Source organism: Mauremys reevesii, linkage group 5 (assembly GCF_016161935.1).
Source record: "Mauremys reevesii isolate NIE-2019 linkage group 5, ASM1616193v1, whole genome shotgun sequence".
Taxonomy (NCBI): domain Eukaryota; kingdom Metazoa; phylum Chordata; order Testudines; family Geoemydidae; genus Mauremys; species Mauremys reevesii.
This window is the reverse complement of record NC_052627.1, coordinates 129,014,291-129,031,614: the sequence shown is the minus strand read 5'-3', so window position 1 is coordinate 129,031,614 and position 17,324 is coordinate 129,014,291. Positions and strand designations below refer to the sequence as shown.

At 38.0% G+C, this 17,324-nt stretch overlaps 1 protein-coding gene and 1 long non-coding RNA gene across 10 annotated transcripts in view; one reads left to right on the top strand and one right to left on the bottom strand.

The window, feature by feature from the left end:
• CTNNA2 (catenin alpha 2) overlaps positions 1-17,324 on the top strand; it is a 750,149-nt gene that overhangs the window by 354,437 nt on the left and 378,388 nt on the right. The window lies entirely within an intron of this gene.
• Positions 1,488-7,027, bottom strand: LOC120405936. Its single transcript, XR_005599006.1, has 4 exons — positions 6,976-7,027; positions 6,743-6,839; positions 4,098-4,149; positions 1,488-1,591 (listed from the first exon to the last, which is right to left on the bottom strand). It is a non-coding gene; the product is annotated as an uncharacterized LOC120405936 (long non-coding RNA).

Below are 17,324 nucleotides of genomic sequence, written 5' to 3'. Positions count from 1 at the left end.
CTTGTGCGCTCGCTCTCTCTCTCTCTGGCCCAATCAGAGCACTTTGTGAGGAGTTAGGCATGATCAGAGGACATGTTCTCAAGCGGGCTCTGCTGGCAAGTTAAGTGGAGGAACATCCGTCTTCCCTCAGTTTGTGATTTGCTCTGGGGGTTAGGAGTCTGGATTGTTAGAGTGAGACTGCAGTGTGTATACGCAGAGGAAGAAACAGGCACCTTTTACTGCAAATATGTAAGCGTTGAGTGAGTTTAGACTTCTATAGGGTTAAGTGGCAGCTGCGCTTGTGAATATCAGTGGCACCTAAATCCCTTTGTGAATCTAGCTCTGGGATTCCCTAAGTCCCTTTGTGAATTCCCTGGGATTCCTCGTTACCCTCCTTTGTTTTTAACAATTGAAAAATATTAGGTGCCATGGCCTACCTTTACTAACTCACTGTCCACTTCCCCAGAATTAAGCATTTACTCTACTGTTAACTTCTCTCTCCTTTGTATTATGACTTCTATCTTGCCACTCTAAATCAGTTCTTAATACATGCATTGTCTACTTCCCCAGGCTTATTTTCTTTAGTGAGTCTTGTACAGGTCTGGTTCTTTAAAATTCCTGCTTTCTTCTATGGAATTTCCTGACTTGAAGTGTTGAATATCACTGAGTGCCTACAAATAAAAACCTCCTTGGCTGAAGTACAGGCAAACTTGTAAAGGCTCAGGGTTTTATAAGGGACCTTCTCAAAACCATTTTCAAATCAATTGAATCCAGTAGGTTAGCTTATCTTCTGTGGTCTTAACTTTTTCGAAGAACTCGGCCAGATTAGAGAGACAAGGTTCCTTAGCAAAAAACGTCATGGTTGGACTCTACCAACTTTTATAATTATCCAAGTATTGTTGTACTATTCAGTCCTTAGTAGTACTGTCTATTTCCCTGGTATAATATCTTGTAAATGAAAGAATTCAATTTACAGCATCACTGTTCCATCATGTCAAATGTCGTGATTGTCAGGTCATCCTTTAATATTGTAATGATTCATGGCAGTTGTTTTTCCTACCCTCGTTTTTATAATTGTCATACTGTCATAATACTAGGGTTTTAAATAAAGTTAGATCTCAGCATTTTCTGAATGATTATTACAGAATAATCTTGTGTGTCTAAGAAAGGTCTTTTACATTGTTGGATTACACAATAACATAATTAAGCTTCATAGGTGGAACAGGAAAATGTGCACTGATATTTTGTGTTTTGAATTGAATTTATTGCTTATCAGAGTAATTCAGTTCTGGTCACCAGTATGCCTCATCAATATTCTGGAGGGACTATCTCAAAGACTGTGCATAGTTCAGTCTCTGTGCCAAGGTCATGTACTGCATACAATGGGGGACTAAGCCACATAACTCTTAGTCATGTTTTATATGGTATCTTGTTAATGTTATTAAATATAATTATGAATATATTATCTTGTTCACCAGCTGGACACCATCTTGATTTGCCAGAGGTTCTGAAGCACTTCTGTTGTAGTATAGGTGGTGTTGTCTTGTCCTGCTCTCAGAATATTGGATGATCAATCTAAGTGAATGTCTAGTGTGATTGTTCCTTATTTGTTCTGGATTTAAAACAAGCAAACAAACTCCATTTACAACCAGTAACACTAATTAACTTATTTTTTAACTTGAAATATTTACCCCTTTCTCACTCTTGTTTGGCTACAGATTGGCTGCTGTCCTGTTAACCCAGCCTGACAGAAAACTGTTTATAAAGTGATAATTATACCTTTTCCCAAAGGGGGAAGGAAGGGGAATAAAACCTTTGAAGTCATGAATGCTTAGAATTTGCAAAATATTGCTGAATGTAGTCCAAATGACCAAAACCAGAAAACTTCTACCACAAAGTGGAATAATTCAGAAAGTTCTGAATATAAGAAATAGGTGTTTTTTAAGAAGACATTTTACTTATGGTAACTGTAGTGGTCACTACAACACAATGGGGACACACACCATAGAAAAAACGTTGAAAATGATAAATCGTTTCAGCAATATTGATATTATACATATATGCAGGGGTGAAAGTAATATTAAACAGTTACCAATATGGGGGCATGGCTCTGGGCCCCTGGAAACGGCAGGGCCTTGGGCGGAAGAGGCGGGGCTGGGGGTCAGCCTCCCCCAGCCAGTCCAGCCGTGCTGCCTGGCCCATGCTATCCGGGCCTCCAGCGGTGATTTAAAAGGGCCTGGAGCTCTGGCCGCTGCTGCAGTAGCAACGGCCGGAGCCCTGGGCCCTTTTAAATCGCCTTTCCCACCCGTTGGTGGCCCTGCCGGTAGGATCTCTACCAGCAGGGCCGCTAATGGGGGGCGAAAGGGGCAGTGACGTTAAAGCGCTGCTGCGGCAGTGCTTTAAGGACGGTGCTTTGCTGCGGCAGCGCTTTATAATCGCTTTATAATCACTGCCCCTTTTGCTTCTTCCCGGTACGCTGTACCAGCCTACTTTCACCCCTGCGTATATGCAAAATTGTTCAAAATGGTAAAATCCTTTTTCATATGCCTACTCTGCTCTGATGTGATTTGCTGAGCACTTACAGCATGTTCATTACTCGTTTATTAGTATTATCGCACATGGGACACTGTACCAGAACCTCTTTCCTTCATTGTCTTATAGTTTATACCGTTCAAAAGGGGAATCCTTGATGGCATGCCTTCACATGAATAACAGTAACTACTATGACTATAGACTCTCTTTCATAATCTGCAGTCCTTTTATTTTAGCATAGAAACTGGCTGGTAATATTTGTTACTTTATATTGCAACTTGTAAGTCCAGTACAGGACAGTGAATCTGTCCTGTAAAAGAGAATAAAGCAGTGCAGTTTTGCTTTTAAAGCTATTTGCTTTTAAAACTGATAACTTATCACTGTTTAACATCACAGGTCCACTGCTTATTTATGGCCATCTCATTTCTGACGTCAATCCCTGCTTCCATAAATCCAGAAAAAAAAATTTACATAGATAACTTTAAAAAAAAAAAGAACCTTTTTTTTTTTTTTAAGTAGTGTAGTGTGTGATTCATCAGTGCTACCAGTTGCATAAACCTTAAGTGTTTCTAAACCATGATTTGCATGAAAACCCGACTGCAATTAAACTACAATTTGTACGCCCGAAACTAGCTTTGATATAAAATCTTATGACTAACTGGTAACAGAAAAAGGTATCCTAGTTAGTTTTTAAACACACATTATAGTTAAATGATAGATCCACATAATGCAGACACACATAATGTGCCATATTTTATGTATGTATTGCTAATCACAAAACCAGTGGATGGAAGCAATAACATCAGTACATTAATATTTTAAATGTTGGTAAGGAAGCTCAGCAGCATGAGGATCAGACGCTTAAAGAACAGCACCTTAATAAACATTATATTCCCAGTTATATGACCCACAACAAATAGGCTTCAGTTGGGTTTTTATTTAGCAATTAGTGTTTGCTGTTTGCACAGGAGACGTTATCCTGTTACATTTCATTACACTCTTGCCATAAGTAGTTAGGGAGTATTGAAAAATAAGACCTGTCAATTTGTAGCTGTTCATAAACTAATTTAAGCTTTGAATAAAAGAGTATTTGAAACGTAGAACTTCTTTTCTCTCCGTTTGAGCGCATGCAGTACTCCCAAAAGTAAGATATTTCTGCTAATAATAAACCTATGTATTTTATTATTTTTGAAAGGGGTGTTTAATTTGCTATTGCCAGTATTTTTCTTACCCTTCCTACTTCATTCCTATGTGATCTTATTGATAGGCAGAACTGATTTTTCCCGAAGATTTTTTTTAAATTGAAATATGGTCTTTTTTTCAAAAAATAAAACTTTGCCAGATGGTAGGTGGGAAAGGTGCCTTGATGAGGAACCTTTCAGGGGATGCGTGTGGTTTGGTGGGCAGAGCAGAGTGGGAATAGACAGTGTGTGGACGTGTTAGAATGTGTTTTACAGGGGGAAGCGCAAAAAAAAAATAAAAGTAGAAAATGCACAGTATGAAATGACACCCTTCCACTTACGGTTAAAATATTAATGTCTCTACCAATTACATAATGTCAGCATGCATTTGTTAAATAAACGTACTGATGCTTCTACCCTTGTCTTCATTAGCTTGGTACATTTCTCTTCTGCCCTCCTTAAAAAAAAAAGAAAAAGAAAAAGAAAGAAACTGATAACTTATCACTGTTTAACATCACAGGTCCACTGCTTATTTATGGCCATCTCATTTCTGACGTCAATCCCTGCTTCCATAAATTCCAGATGAAAAGTGCATTACATAGATAACTTTAAATCAAAGAACCCCTTAAACTTTTTCTGAGTAAGTAGTAGTTTGGTTGATTCAATCAGTGCTACCAGTTGCATAACACTAGCAACAGTGCTAAATCCCTTTCCTGCCCTCCAGATCATAGAAACTGAACTCTACCAAAGTGTTTTTACCATGAATGGACCAGTTTGGAGAGGACAGTCACACATTATGTGCTTAATTGCAGGGCCAAGAAAGATGTATGTTTGGAAACACTAGAGACAGGAGAATGAACAAATGTGTGTGAGAGAGAATTAAAGTGAAAGAAATGTTGAATGCTATGGAGAAGCTACAGTGGTAATGGAATGTCCATAGCTCTTTAGTAAGCCATGAGATAAATAAAGCTGTTCTTCGCTATGGTAGACTGGAGATGAATGGGTGACAGGTGTGGCAAGAGCTAACTGTAGCATTACAGGACCTGCATGGTCAAATACATTCCTGGACAGTAGTACTTGGTGGTGACATAGTAATGCTTCACTGGTTATTTTCTAGTATCCTTATCACGTCAACAAGCTGATGTTATTAAGCTGGGGAGGGAAAGGGGAAGCCCTAACTTGGAGCTATGTTCTGTAAAAAGCTTATTTCTCTTAATTCCCATTGAAGCCGTTGAACTGAGAATGATCAACACCCTGCAGGATGGTCCCTTGGTAGGTTTGATTGTGTCAATACACTTGTGTGAAGGGCTGAGTCCCAAAAATAAACAAACATATAAATATTTCTTCTAGCTCATGGGTCAATGTATATCCATTTAACACTACAGATGGCTTAGAAAATGTGACCAGGCTCCTAAAAATCTCTGTAGTTTGTTGTGTGCTGATTTGATAGATTTTGGCAAGCATGAAATAAGAATGCTCATAAATTTACAAGTAAATCAATCTTATGAAATGAAAAAAAAGCTCTCTTTGATGGGCCAGTATTTCAACAGTCTCCATCAGTGCTATATTGCAGTTTTAGGTATCTGAATTTTTTTTTCCATCTAATCATCTTATATAACAAATACTCAATTCACAGCATGTGCCACCAAAAAGTCCCAGAATGGGACCAGGAGAACCATTGTTACGTGTCATTAAAAAAGTTACACTCGCAATGGGGAAGCATTGTGCAAGATGGGTTTAAAATTATTTATAGACTTTCCTGATGCTTTTCAGTGAAGGCTGGGGATATTCCCTCAGTTTCTATATATTGATGAGTAGTAGTTGAGTTTGTTTACTCTCTTGCTCCCTTTTTGTTTCTCTCTGTGTGGGGATGCTACTATGTACATGTGAAGAAGGCCCTATATTGTATGATCCCAAATCATCAACATAAAGTTAGTCAGTGAAATTACTAACTATGTAAACAATGGTGGGAACATTCCATCAATGTTCAGTAATAGCTGTCCAAATAAGGAGGTATTTCATGGTTGCTCCTGCAAGAACAGGTACACAGGCTGCCAACAGCGTTAGCCTACTAGTTTTATAGAATTGTAGGACTGGAAGGGCCTCGAGAGGTCATCTAGTCCAGTCCCCAGCAGTCATGGCAGGACTAAGTATTATCTGGATGTTTCATATTACTGCACAGATATCATCACAGCATTCTGGTGAGGTATGTAAATAGAACTGACCCTGTTTTAAAGACTGGAAAGTCGAGGCTGTGTGGTTAAAGGTTTATCAACTAAAAATTACACTTCTACCATGAAGTATTGTTATCTACTGTTGTTACCAGTAACATCCACAATTACGAGAACTGAGTCAGATTAGAAGAAATTACTATTTTTCTCTACTTTGAGTTTTACTTGTGTACACATGGCAATACTTTGGGTATTATCAGTGTCGTTTCTTCTATATGGACAATAAACTACACAGCTTCATATGTTGCTTGTGTAGGTGTTTTGCCTATCAACAGAAGACAGAAAATAAACATTTAAAAATAAAATGGAAAATGTGTTGGAAAACCATGAACATTGGCAGTGGTAATCAAGAGTTTGTGCAGTGCCTGAGACTTTTGATTTTTATTTTCCCAGATTGACTCGATTTTAAGTTGACAGTGTCCTTATGAGTTGCTTGTTCAAATCCATGGTCAATGCCAGATTTGAAACTAGAATTCAGACATTTCTGGCTCCGTGATCTGTGGCTGTCAAAACAACAGAAAATACAGCTACCTGTGGCTGTTTGTTGGAGACTTTGAAATGTTTGTGTGGGGGTTCCTAAATTATAGGCATGACTTCTTCTTTCTATTAGATTATCTGCTCGTTTCCTGTTCTCTTACCTCTCTGCATGTGTTTGTCCATTAATATTATATATGTTGTTTTGTTTTATGCTGAGCTTTAACTTTTTAATTAGATTTTTGCATGGGACTGGTAGGTAAGTAACATGATATGAATATGAAAATATTTCTGAAGAACTGAGGCAAAACCAAAAAAAAGCAGATTTTAAAAACAAACACACACCTTTATCTTTTCTCTGAACACTTAGATTTATTTTGCAGCCCTTTTACTGTCCTGGATCTGGATGGTTACAGTGAATGGATGAGATCTATAATTTAATCTGAAGTAGAGTACTAGGTTGAAAGTAACTTCAAAGCTATGATTAAACATACTTATAATAATTAGTTTCAGAGAATTCTAATTTCTTTCAGTGTTTGAAGAATTCAGCTTCTAATGAAGTAAAATAAATTACACACCACTTTGTTCAATGAACAAGCACTTTTCTCATTCTAACTGCCATTTATCAACTGTTCCTTTCACCGTGAAAGTTCTCAACACTTCTTTTAAATAGATATTCGCTAACAAGCACTCTCCTCACCTTTCCCTCCCACACAAATATAGAATGAGCTTGATTATAACACTTTCATTAGATTATCATTTTAAACACTAATCCTTCACTTCCAAATTAGATTTTAATAAAGGGGAAAAGAGACCTTTCCCGTGCATGCTCAGTAAAATATTACTTCAGTCTAGCTAGCCACTGTCTTTTAAAGAGAGAACCATGTTACAAAAATCTTATTTTAGAATGCCCTTAAAGTTTTATAAGTTGAGAAGATCTGTGTATGTTGCCATTTGTCTTACAATGCTGTTTTTTTGGTTTTTTGTTTTGTTTGTTTTGTGTTTTTTCCCCCTGTGGGCAAACATTTGGCTCAATTTGTGGCTGCAACTGCTGGTTGGAGAATAGATAAAATCATCAGGAGAGTGATGTGCATTGATTAAAAGCCAAATGATATCTTAGGAAGGAAGTAGCATTTTCCTTTCCTGGCAATATGGAAATTGAGAGACTGAAGTTTCCAGCTGAGTAGGAGGGAAGTAGATGGCTGGTTCCCCAGCAGGAAGGATCAAGAGCAAGGAAACACACCTTTTTGGGGGGCATTGGAAAGTAAGCTGACTTAAAAAATAGTGACACTAAAAAGATTTGCAGTAGGAAGATCACAAAAATCTTCCTAGTGACAATTATCCATCTGGAAATTCTAAAACATTAGAAGAAATTTGGATGCTCTCACAAATCAAGTTGGGAAAAGCTAATCACCAAAGCCCTGACCTAGCCATGAGATCTTCAGCTGGGAGAAAAGAATGAGCTACCAGACCTAAAAAAGTGTAAAGGAGCCCAACTTAATTCCATGCAAACCTAAAGGTGTGTATTGAGTAGCTATTGACTTGGGCCTTAATTCAGCAAACCCCTTAAGTGTATGCTTAAGTGACTTACCTAAGGTCATGCAGAAAGTCTGTAGCAGACCCGGCAATTGAATGCAGATCTCCTGTGTTCTAGTTCAATGGTTTGTCAGAAGGTGGAGGTGGATGGCAGGAGAGAGATCACTTGATCATTATCTGTTAGGTTCACTCCCTCTGGGGCACCTGGAATTGACCACTGTTGGCAGACAGGATACTGGGCTAGATGGACCTTTGGTCTGACCCAGTGTGGCCATTCTTATGTTCTAATCACAAGACGGTTCTTCCCTCAGACAATTCAGCCTCTCTTAGGGCTTGATCCAAAATCCACTGAAGTAAAGGAAGAGACTCTCAATGACTTAGGTGGCCCTTGCATCAGGCCTTCACTAATGTGTGTAGCTAGAAAAAAATGGTATGATTGTAATATTTTGGAATCTATTGCTTCTTTCTTTGACCCCTTTTTATTATATAACTTGGACTTGTCATGTGCATGCACATGAACATATGTGTATCGTATCTGACTCCAGACACTCTGGAATATATAGTAAATGTTGAGTTTTCAGGCTGCCACTCATTCATGAGCAATATCTGTACCCAGTCCTGGATCACTTACCTCGAATACTAATGTTGGAAGATGAATCTTGCCTGGGGGGGCATAGAATTTAAATAAGTATTACTGTATAAGCTAGTCTGTTGAGATGCTATAATAATATTAATAGAGACAAACATTGAAAAATTAATTTAGTAGGAGTAATTTTGAGAAACAGTGTGATTTATTTATCACTAAGGAATATTGCATATAAAAATGAGTTCTACGTGCACTTTAAAAATGTTTTTTAAACCCTTGGGTAACTGAATCCAATTTTTAAACAAGTTTCCTCATTAATTTTCAATTTGTAGTCTACATTGTGCAGAACATTTTAAATCATCTGGGGATGGTTCATCATAGATTTTTCTGTTGGGACCTAGTATTTCATTGGTTATAATGAACTGAAAGGCATAAAAATGTACAATATTAATCTACATATAAATACATATATAATGATAAGGATTTTTTTATTAATAGTAGTAAATAGAAAAGATAACTATAAATAACATAGCAGTTACAATCACAAGCCAACCAAATCTGGAAAATTAAACATTAAGGAAAATGATCTGTCCATACTTTATTTCCTTTAAAGTCATTCATTGTTGGTTATTCAGTGTTGATTATTTATCAGATGAATCCAAATGCAGTGATTTATGCTTGGTTATGTGCATGTATTTAGGCTTATGTAAATGTGTGTCTAGAAATAGAAAAAGATCCTTATAAATGCACCAGTAGCTTAAAAAAATTAAGATCTAATTCTTTAACCACTCTGTGCACAGATCACATGCAGGATTGTACCCATATTTTGTTATGAAACTACAAGGGATGACTTTAGTGATCTTAGCTTGTGCTTTTAATTTACCTGTAGGCTATATAAATACACATTTGGACCCTGATAGGGTAAATTTATTTTTCCTTAGTGAGATGAATGGCGTCCCATGTATTTTACGTTTTGAGTACATGTTCACATGCATGTTTCTGTATGTTTGGTGGTTGGAGGAGGGTAAATTTCAAATGAAAAACTAAAAATAACTGAAGATCAGTCTTCTCTGCATGGTCATTAACAACCCTATCACACTTTTTGTGGGAGGAGAGGTTTGGCGCATAGTCTGTCTAAAAGTTTCTACAGCACAAAATTTTCTGTGCTGTGCAGAGTCTGTCTGTCTGGTGCCTTTTACCCCTGATATATGGTGGTAGTTTTAGTGATGTGTATCTATCATAGAAGGGTACACTGTAGGGCTAGAAAGTACCTCAGTATATAGTTTGTAGCTATACAATACCGAAGGTGAATGGTGCTACTTAAATGTGAGTTTTTATAGTTCTTCAGAGTTAAATAATAATTCTGTGTGTGGTAGATAGGAGGTCCATGCCTATACTTAGTCACCTATTAGGCTGTAATTTTCTTTTATCTGACATTTGATAAAAATGTATTACTGTATGGTCAAGCCCGGTGGACCCAATTACTGAACCATTGGTCTTGTCTTGCAACATTTTCTAATGAGAGTTAATCTGTTGATTTCTCTCCTGTGAATGAGAGTTGCATGATTGGGTCCCCAGTTTGTTTTTTCTCCCAATAACCCAGTTGGTTATGTAAATATTATCTCATGGGTTATTCGCCTGGGTGTTCTAATGGTTTCACTTGAAATCTCTGGCTCATTAGGCTCCCAAATCTACTTTTCATTTAAAAGTTCCAGATCCATTTTTATGTCGTGAAGGATAATGAGTCTGCAAACGAATGATGTGTATGTTCAAAATTAGTACAATAATTCTGTAATCAATGTATCAGCAGTAAATATCAAAATACATATTTAACCTGGGAAGTTAATAAATATTATGTAAATCTGGGTACTGTTCTTATTCATTGTGTTTGGCAAAGAAGTGCAAAATTGTCAATAAAAAACCCCATGCTTGTGTAGCTTTATTTTAATGTGAAAGTGTGTGCGGTGTGTGTGTGTGTATTTCAAACTGCAAACCTACAGTATTTCAAAATTGTTGAGATCCTCTCTGCCAAGTTTTAAGCCTGGATAACATGTTCCTCCTGAAATTTGACGTTTACCATGGAGATCTTGATACAACTTTATCTACAGAACACCCATAGAAAGGATGTTTCTAAAGAAAAATTATAGGTCCGACAGAAACAACTTTAAAACTTGTTCAATTAAAATAAAATAAGAGCAATTTAGACAAACACCTGTCAGGGATGGTCTAGATAATTCTTAGTCCTGCCTCACTGCAGGGGACTGGAGTAGAAGACCTCTGGAGGTCCCTTCCAGTCCTACGATTCTATAGAGAATAGTGTCTATTCCTATTTGCAGTTTTATCTTTTGACATATTCAAATGAATATTTTTGAGAGGAAAAAATGTTAGTTTGTGCCTGTGGGTTGTCAAAGACCACCATAGATGAAGTTATGGCCTGTCCAAATGGAAAGGGTCCTTCTTGTGGAGATGTAAACATTCCAGGCAAGATAAAAAAAAAATGTTGCTTTTACATGGCAGTTTAAAATCAATTAAAAGTGCTTTGCCAACATTATGGTAGCTAATCATTACTGTGATTGAGCCGGGGTGGAGCATATAAGAGGCTAAGCATCCCCAAAATACAAAGGGCCTGCCAAACCTTAAATCTTCCCACAAATTTCAGAGATGGGAAATGGCAGATGTTCTGTATGACCTAGATTGAAACCAGATTTTCAGCTCTTCAACCTGTCTCCTCACACACGCATACAAATAAATGAATAATAAAATAGAGCAGCCCAGGAAGCCAGACAACTGGCTGCCTGACTTCGTAGCAGGTAGCTCTGGGAGCCTGGGCTTCAGCCTGATAGGAGAGCTGCCAAGAAGCTGAGGAGCCTGGGAATCTAGGCTCCCCAGCAATCCTCTAGGTGGGCTGCCACAGGGACTGTGTGTAAGTGAGCTCTCAGGAAATCAGTAATATTTTGCATCAAATAAGCGTGTTCCAGTGGAAAACGGTTCTGTTTGAAAATGTCCAACTGGCTCTAATTCAAACACGGAAAAGAAGGGCAAAGTAGCATTTCTCCTAACTTCCTAATGTTGTATATGAAACAAACTTTCATATAGCAGCATGAGTTAGTTACCATGAGTCACTTTGGACTTCTTCGGGTTTCTTTCTCCTTTCATTAAGGGTTAGAACTTAGGCCTGTACCTATGCCATGTAGCATTCCATGGCTGTGGGAACCTAAAGGAACCCTCCAGATAGGTCTACATTTAGTTTTTATCCTGAATTAATTGGCAGTCAATTAACTTCAGATATTTAACACCATTGAAAATTCGGGACACCCAGGCTATTCTGGATATTCTCCCACACACTGTTCCAGGGTACACACAGTGGTTTACCTTAGCTCAGAGCCTTGGCCATCAATTAAGTCAGGTTTTTTTTTTTAAATAACAACCTAGCGAGGCCAAGCCCTGCATAATGAACACCTATCCCATGAGCTGTATTATGTCAGGTGTGCAGCTGATGTCCACCTGCACCCGTTGGAGACTCCCATTGGAATCTCTGCATTCTCCCTCTCCCTGGGTGCTGGCAGATGTCAGTGAGTCACAGAGCCTATTCAACTTCTCAGCTTACTCCAACATTATTTTAGCTCTGAGGCTACAGTAACTTCCACAGGACCCGCCTAGAGGAGAAGGGCAAAGATCTGTAGAGGACATCTCAGCAGCATTAGTAGAGAAACATGGGTGTTTCCATGCCTAATTAGAGCAATGCTCCATCAGCTCCAATTCCTTGCCTGACAGAGGCCAAGAGTTGATGTTTCAGAGCATGGCAAATAAATAAAATATACATGAAAAAATATGGAACCTGGTTAATTATGCAGTTCTGTTCTTGTAGGGAAAAAAAAATCCTTCCTGAGTTGTTCAGCAATCTGATAATGCCCTGAAGGATATGATTTGATTATGTGTATATTAGCATGTAGAAAAGATGGGGTATGTTTGGGGTTTTTTGTTTCACTTTTGCAAAGGTGACGGAGATGGACTTTTACAAATGTCAGTATAATATTACAGTACTACGGGTGCATAGTTTAGGTAGTGTTCATTAAAATTAATAACCGGCAAAGGTAATAACCCTTCTCATTACAGAAAAAAATACCTCACCTCTCCATAGTTTTTCTTTAAATAATCACAGTTGTTCCATTTTCCCCCTGCACATTTGTGCTCTCTGTACTGAAAACAACAGAACCCTTCTATATTTACTCTTAGAAGTCCTGCAAAAATCATTAACTTGCATAACAACAGATGTCTTTGCCCCCAGTAAATTTCTCTACTTGACCTTGGAAATTTGTCTAATCAGCAGCACTCAGGAATGTAGTCTAATTTACCTAATACAGGGAATAGTGACAAAAGAAAGTGCCTTTGTCTTTATCTAGAATGCTGTGCTATGGCTCTTCTGACTCTCTGAACACTTAAGGTGAAAAGATTTGGAATAGCTCAAAAACAATGGGCCATAAATGACATAGGAACATTAATAATTAAATTTATTATACATTCGTGGGAAAAAATTATCCAGTACAGCAATTCTTAATGACATCCTCTATGGACCGTATAAGTCGGTGAATTTCAAGTTCAACCATTTATGCTAAAGAAGGTTAAAATGTCTAAAAGACTGACTATATTTTAATGTACTATAAAGAAATTAAAAGCCTCTAGCAGTCCATAAAATATCATCCTGCAATCCTGAATGCAATGCCCATTATCACTAAAGGGTGTAGTTAATCATAGGGCAATAACTAAGTATGTGGGGCTGCTGTAATTGCTAATAGACACTATGTAACTGAGGCTTAACCATTTTTAATTCCACTGTTTTTCTATTCCTTTGGCCAGAAACAGTCCGGTCACGATTTTAATAGTTTAGTATAATGTGTACCATTTTTACTTCATTTGTTTAATTTACAATTAAATTGTTTAATTGTTGGTGTGCAGAACTCTGTATTTAGTTTGTTGAAAGTGAAATGTTACATTCACTGAGTTTATCTAAACATTTGTAAATTAACAATAAAACAGAGAAAAAAAAACATAGAATACCAGGGTTGGAAGGGACCTCAGGAGGTCATCTAGTCCAACCACCTGCTCAAAGCAGGACCAATCCCCATGTTTACTTTTATGTTTCATTCCAGTGTTCAGTTCAATTAACCCCTTGGCATTCGGGATTTTGCTGACATAGAACATAATGCATTTTTGTATTGCTAGCCTCAGCACCACAAGCTTACTGATATATTTTCCTCTGGCTGATAGGGGATTATTGCAGGTAACTCCCATGAACAGTAGAGTAGGTTGTGCATATAAATTCCTCCATGGCTCAGTGGAAGACTAAAACCACCAAATGGAATCTCATTACTTGTGTGTGTTTGGTGCGTATGTAAGGTGGAAAATACATAAGGACACCTTTAGTGATGACAACTGCATCGCTTTTGTTGCCATTATTGTGTTGAACCAGAATAGTGATGAGATTCAGTTGATGCAACGTTCCCTTGGTGGGGCAGAGTGTAATGTCATGCAGCAATGTACAAGTTATGGCATCTGGAGCTTAGGGTAAAGTCACATGTAATGAACATTTCATTGGTATAAATGATGACTGAGCTGTCTTGGACAGGAGCCCTGACACTGTTGCTGTAACTTGTATCCTCAGCTCAGATGGTGCACACCTACATCTAGCTAGTGAAACACATAGGCAGCAATGGGCTTTTGTCCACCAAACCACATATATAAGACCAAGTGTGATTCAATAGCAGAGTTTCACCTATGGATGATGGAAATAGGGCAGACTCCCCCCTTTTCCCCTCTCCCTCCCCTTTTCGCCCTTCCTCCTTGAAGGGATTCATTCAGACAGGACAGCATGCTTGGCTAATTCCCTTCAGAGGGAGGCAGGATCTTTCTTCCTTAGTTCTAATAACAGATCAGGACTGATCTCTCAGCAGTTAGCATAGTAGACAAACAGTAATTTTATTTGTAAGCTTTGAAGGAGAAACAGTGGGCATGCTGTGAAACTGACTAAAGTTTTGTTAGTTTCACACAGCTGCTGCTTGGCATTTGGGTTGTTTAGAAAACTGGCACTGCATTGACTTTTCACTCTTTTGTGTTTTGATGATTATCTTTGAAACCATAAATTATTAATATCCCCCCCCTTTTTTTTCTTGTTTAAGCTAAGACTCTGCAGACATTGATAGCATTCATCTGGGAAGCTTCGTACTCACCCTGGAGATGCAGATTCCTTAAGCCCTGGATGTGTAAATATGAATATCATTTTATTCAACCCGTTCTTATAGGCGTTCTTGCAGGGAGGATAATATGATGAGAAACTATTTTAATTAAGACACTTATTCAAATGTGATACAAGCTGGCTGAGGTAGAAAACGTTATTTTAATTTAGATTTTTGGCCAAGTGGATTCTGGATGGGACTTGATGCACTTGTGGTCAATTTAGTATGACAAATCCTTTCTTTGTTATGTGGGGTATCATAACAAGCCTTACCGAGGCTGAAGCATAAAATTAGCAAGAAAAAAAGGAGGTGAGGAAATGTGCTAATAAGAGAAGTGTCTCATCTTGGTGTAGAAGAGGAGGGTGTTTCAGATACACTGTGCAGCACAAGTAACCTCTAACTGTGGAGTATCACAAGGAGAGGATAAAGAAGTCACCAGGACAGTGATGAGCTGGCTGATATATAGTCAAATGTTGAAGTGAACCATGTTAAAATGAAATGCAATAGAAAATTAAAGATCAGCTAGGCAAATAAAACAATGCATTACCAACCAGATAAGGTATCGCTTTCTGGAAGAAAAAAAAAAAGCCTGCTGCAATATTCTGGACCTCCTAATGTTTAGAGCAGGGGTTTAAGAGTAAATAAGGAAAGGGTAAATGGGAGGAGGGATAGCTCAGTGGTTTGAGCACTGGCCTGCTAAACCCAGGGTATTATGTTTTTCAATGGGAGGGGGCCACTTAGGGGTGGGGCAAAAATTGGCTAGTGAAGTGGGGGGGGGGGCTGACTCAATGACCTTTCAAGTTCCCTTCCAGTTCTAGGAGATTGGCATATCTCTTATTATTAGCAACCATTGATATGGGAAAGACATTAAAGCAGGACTAAGAATTTTGCAGTAATGGGATCAGATTTAAGGAGTCGTGTGGACAAGGTTTCAGAGGAGGAGCTAGGCAAAGTGAAAAACAAGGGAAGTCTGAGAGAAAAATCATTTTGGAGTCATGGATAAGTATGAAGACTTGCAAAAAGAAGGCTTCAGATGCAAAACTTATTAGTAAAAAAATGAAGCAAATTATATTCCATGTCATCAAGAAGCGTGGAAAGTGTAATTGTTTTCTGTTGCATGTTGTGGAGACATGAAATGACACAGAACAAACTGAACAGACAGGGAATATTTATACGAAATGGCTTAGTAATGTGAAAGTGAAGCTACTGTGCCGTGTATCCCTTTAAAAGCGCAGAGCAGGAGGAGAGTGGGAACAGAAATAGAACATGATTAATCTTTAACGGTAAACTTTTTGCTTGTCATTCTGAAACTTTTGAAGAGCAGTTCTGTGTCAGATGTGGAGTTTGAACAAAATACATTAAAAATCTTGCTTTTCAGTCTGAAAGCTTTGAAGAAGGCACGTGAATCTAGTCACTTCTGCGTAATTTTCTGATCATAAGAAAACTCTAGTTGTCTCTGTCTGGCATAAATATGGGCAAAATTGATCTGATTTTCTCATCTCACTGACTGATTATTCCAGAACCTAAATGGGAAATACCATGGACAGTCTAAATTGTAGATAGAAAAAAATCAAGAAAAACTCACTGGTTTGAGATTGGAATGAGTGTTTGAAAGGCCAGTATAGTCTGTGTTTTATTATGAACTTTTTGCTAGTGCGCCATCTTTGGAGTTTCCCTAGTGGGAGAAACTTAGCAGCAGTCAGTGTGTCATGACTTATAAGCCTTCTCAGCATGTTGTAAAATGATTTGGTGATCTTGCATCAAAATAGCATCACAACACAACTCAATGTCATTGTCGCCCAAACCAGTTTGCTTTGCAAGAGAACACTTCAGGGATATGGGATCATCCAGGTGAATGCCAGAAATCTGGGGTGGCTGGCAATCCTGCACTTCAGTGATTTGAGAACTGAAAAGGTTTTAGTGGAGAGTACACATGTCCCTGAGTCTTCCTTGCTCACTCTTGTTAAAAATCCCTTCTTAATGTGTGGAAAAAGTCTTGCAAACACCCAATAGAACAATGATCTGATTTTGTAACCCTTGCAAAGAGTAGTACACTTTCTGTAATTAGTTATATAGAGGTCAGTGGGGCTATTTATGTGAGTTTTATTCATGCTATCAGGCCCAGATTGTATTTTTTCCAGGGTGTTTACCTTTGTTCATTTGATTGCAAAGATTTCTTTAATCTCTTTCAGGTAATGATCATTACAGTGATAATGGTAAATAAAGCATCCTCAAACAGAAATGTGAGTTTTCAGTTGAATGTATCCCTTTAATACTGAAGTTTTTAGTTTGGCTTTTTTATATTCTGCAGATCACCTTGAATAGTAAGATTTTTTCTATAATGCTTAGGTCATAATTGACCATTTCTCATGATGGCAAAGATCAAGAATAATAAACAAAGGCCAATGCCATATCTCTGTGTGGGAAAGTAAGTTTGGATCCAATTCTAGAACTGTCTATCTTAATGACATCTACTCAGCTATGGTCAGAAAAGAATATGAGAAAACGGTGACTTGGTACACTTCCTGAGGAAACCTGGGGGATGTGTAACAGAAATGAAATACATAACAGT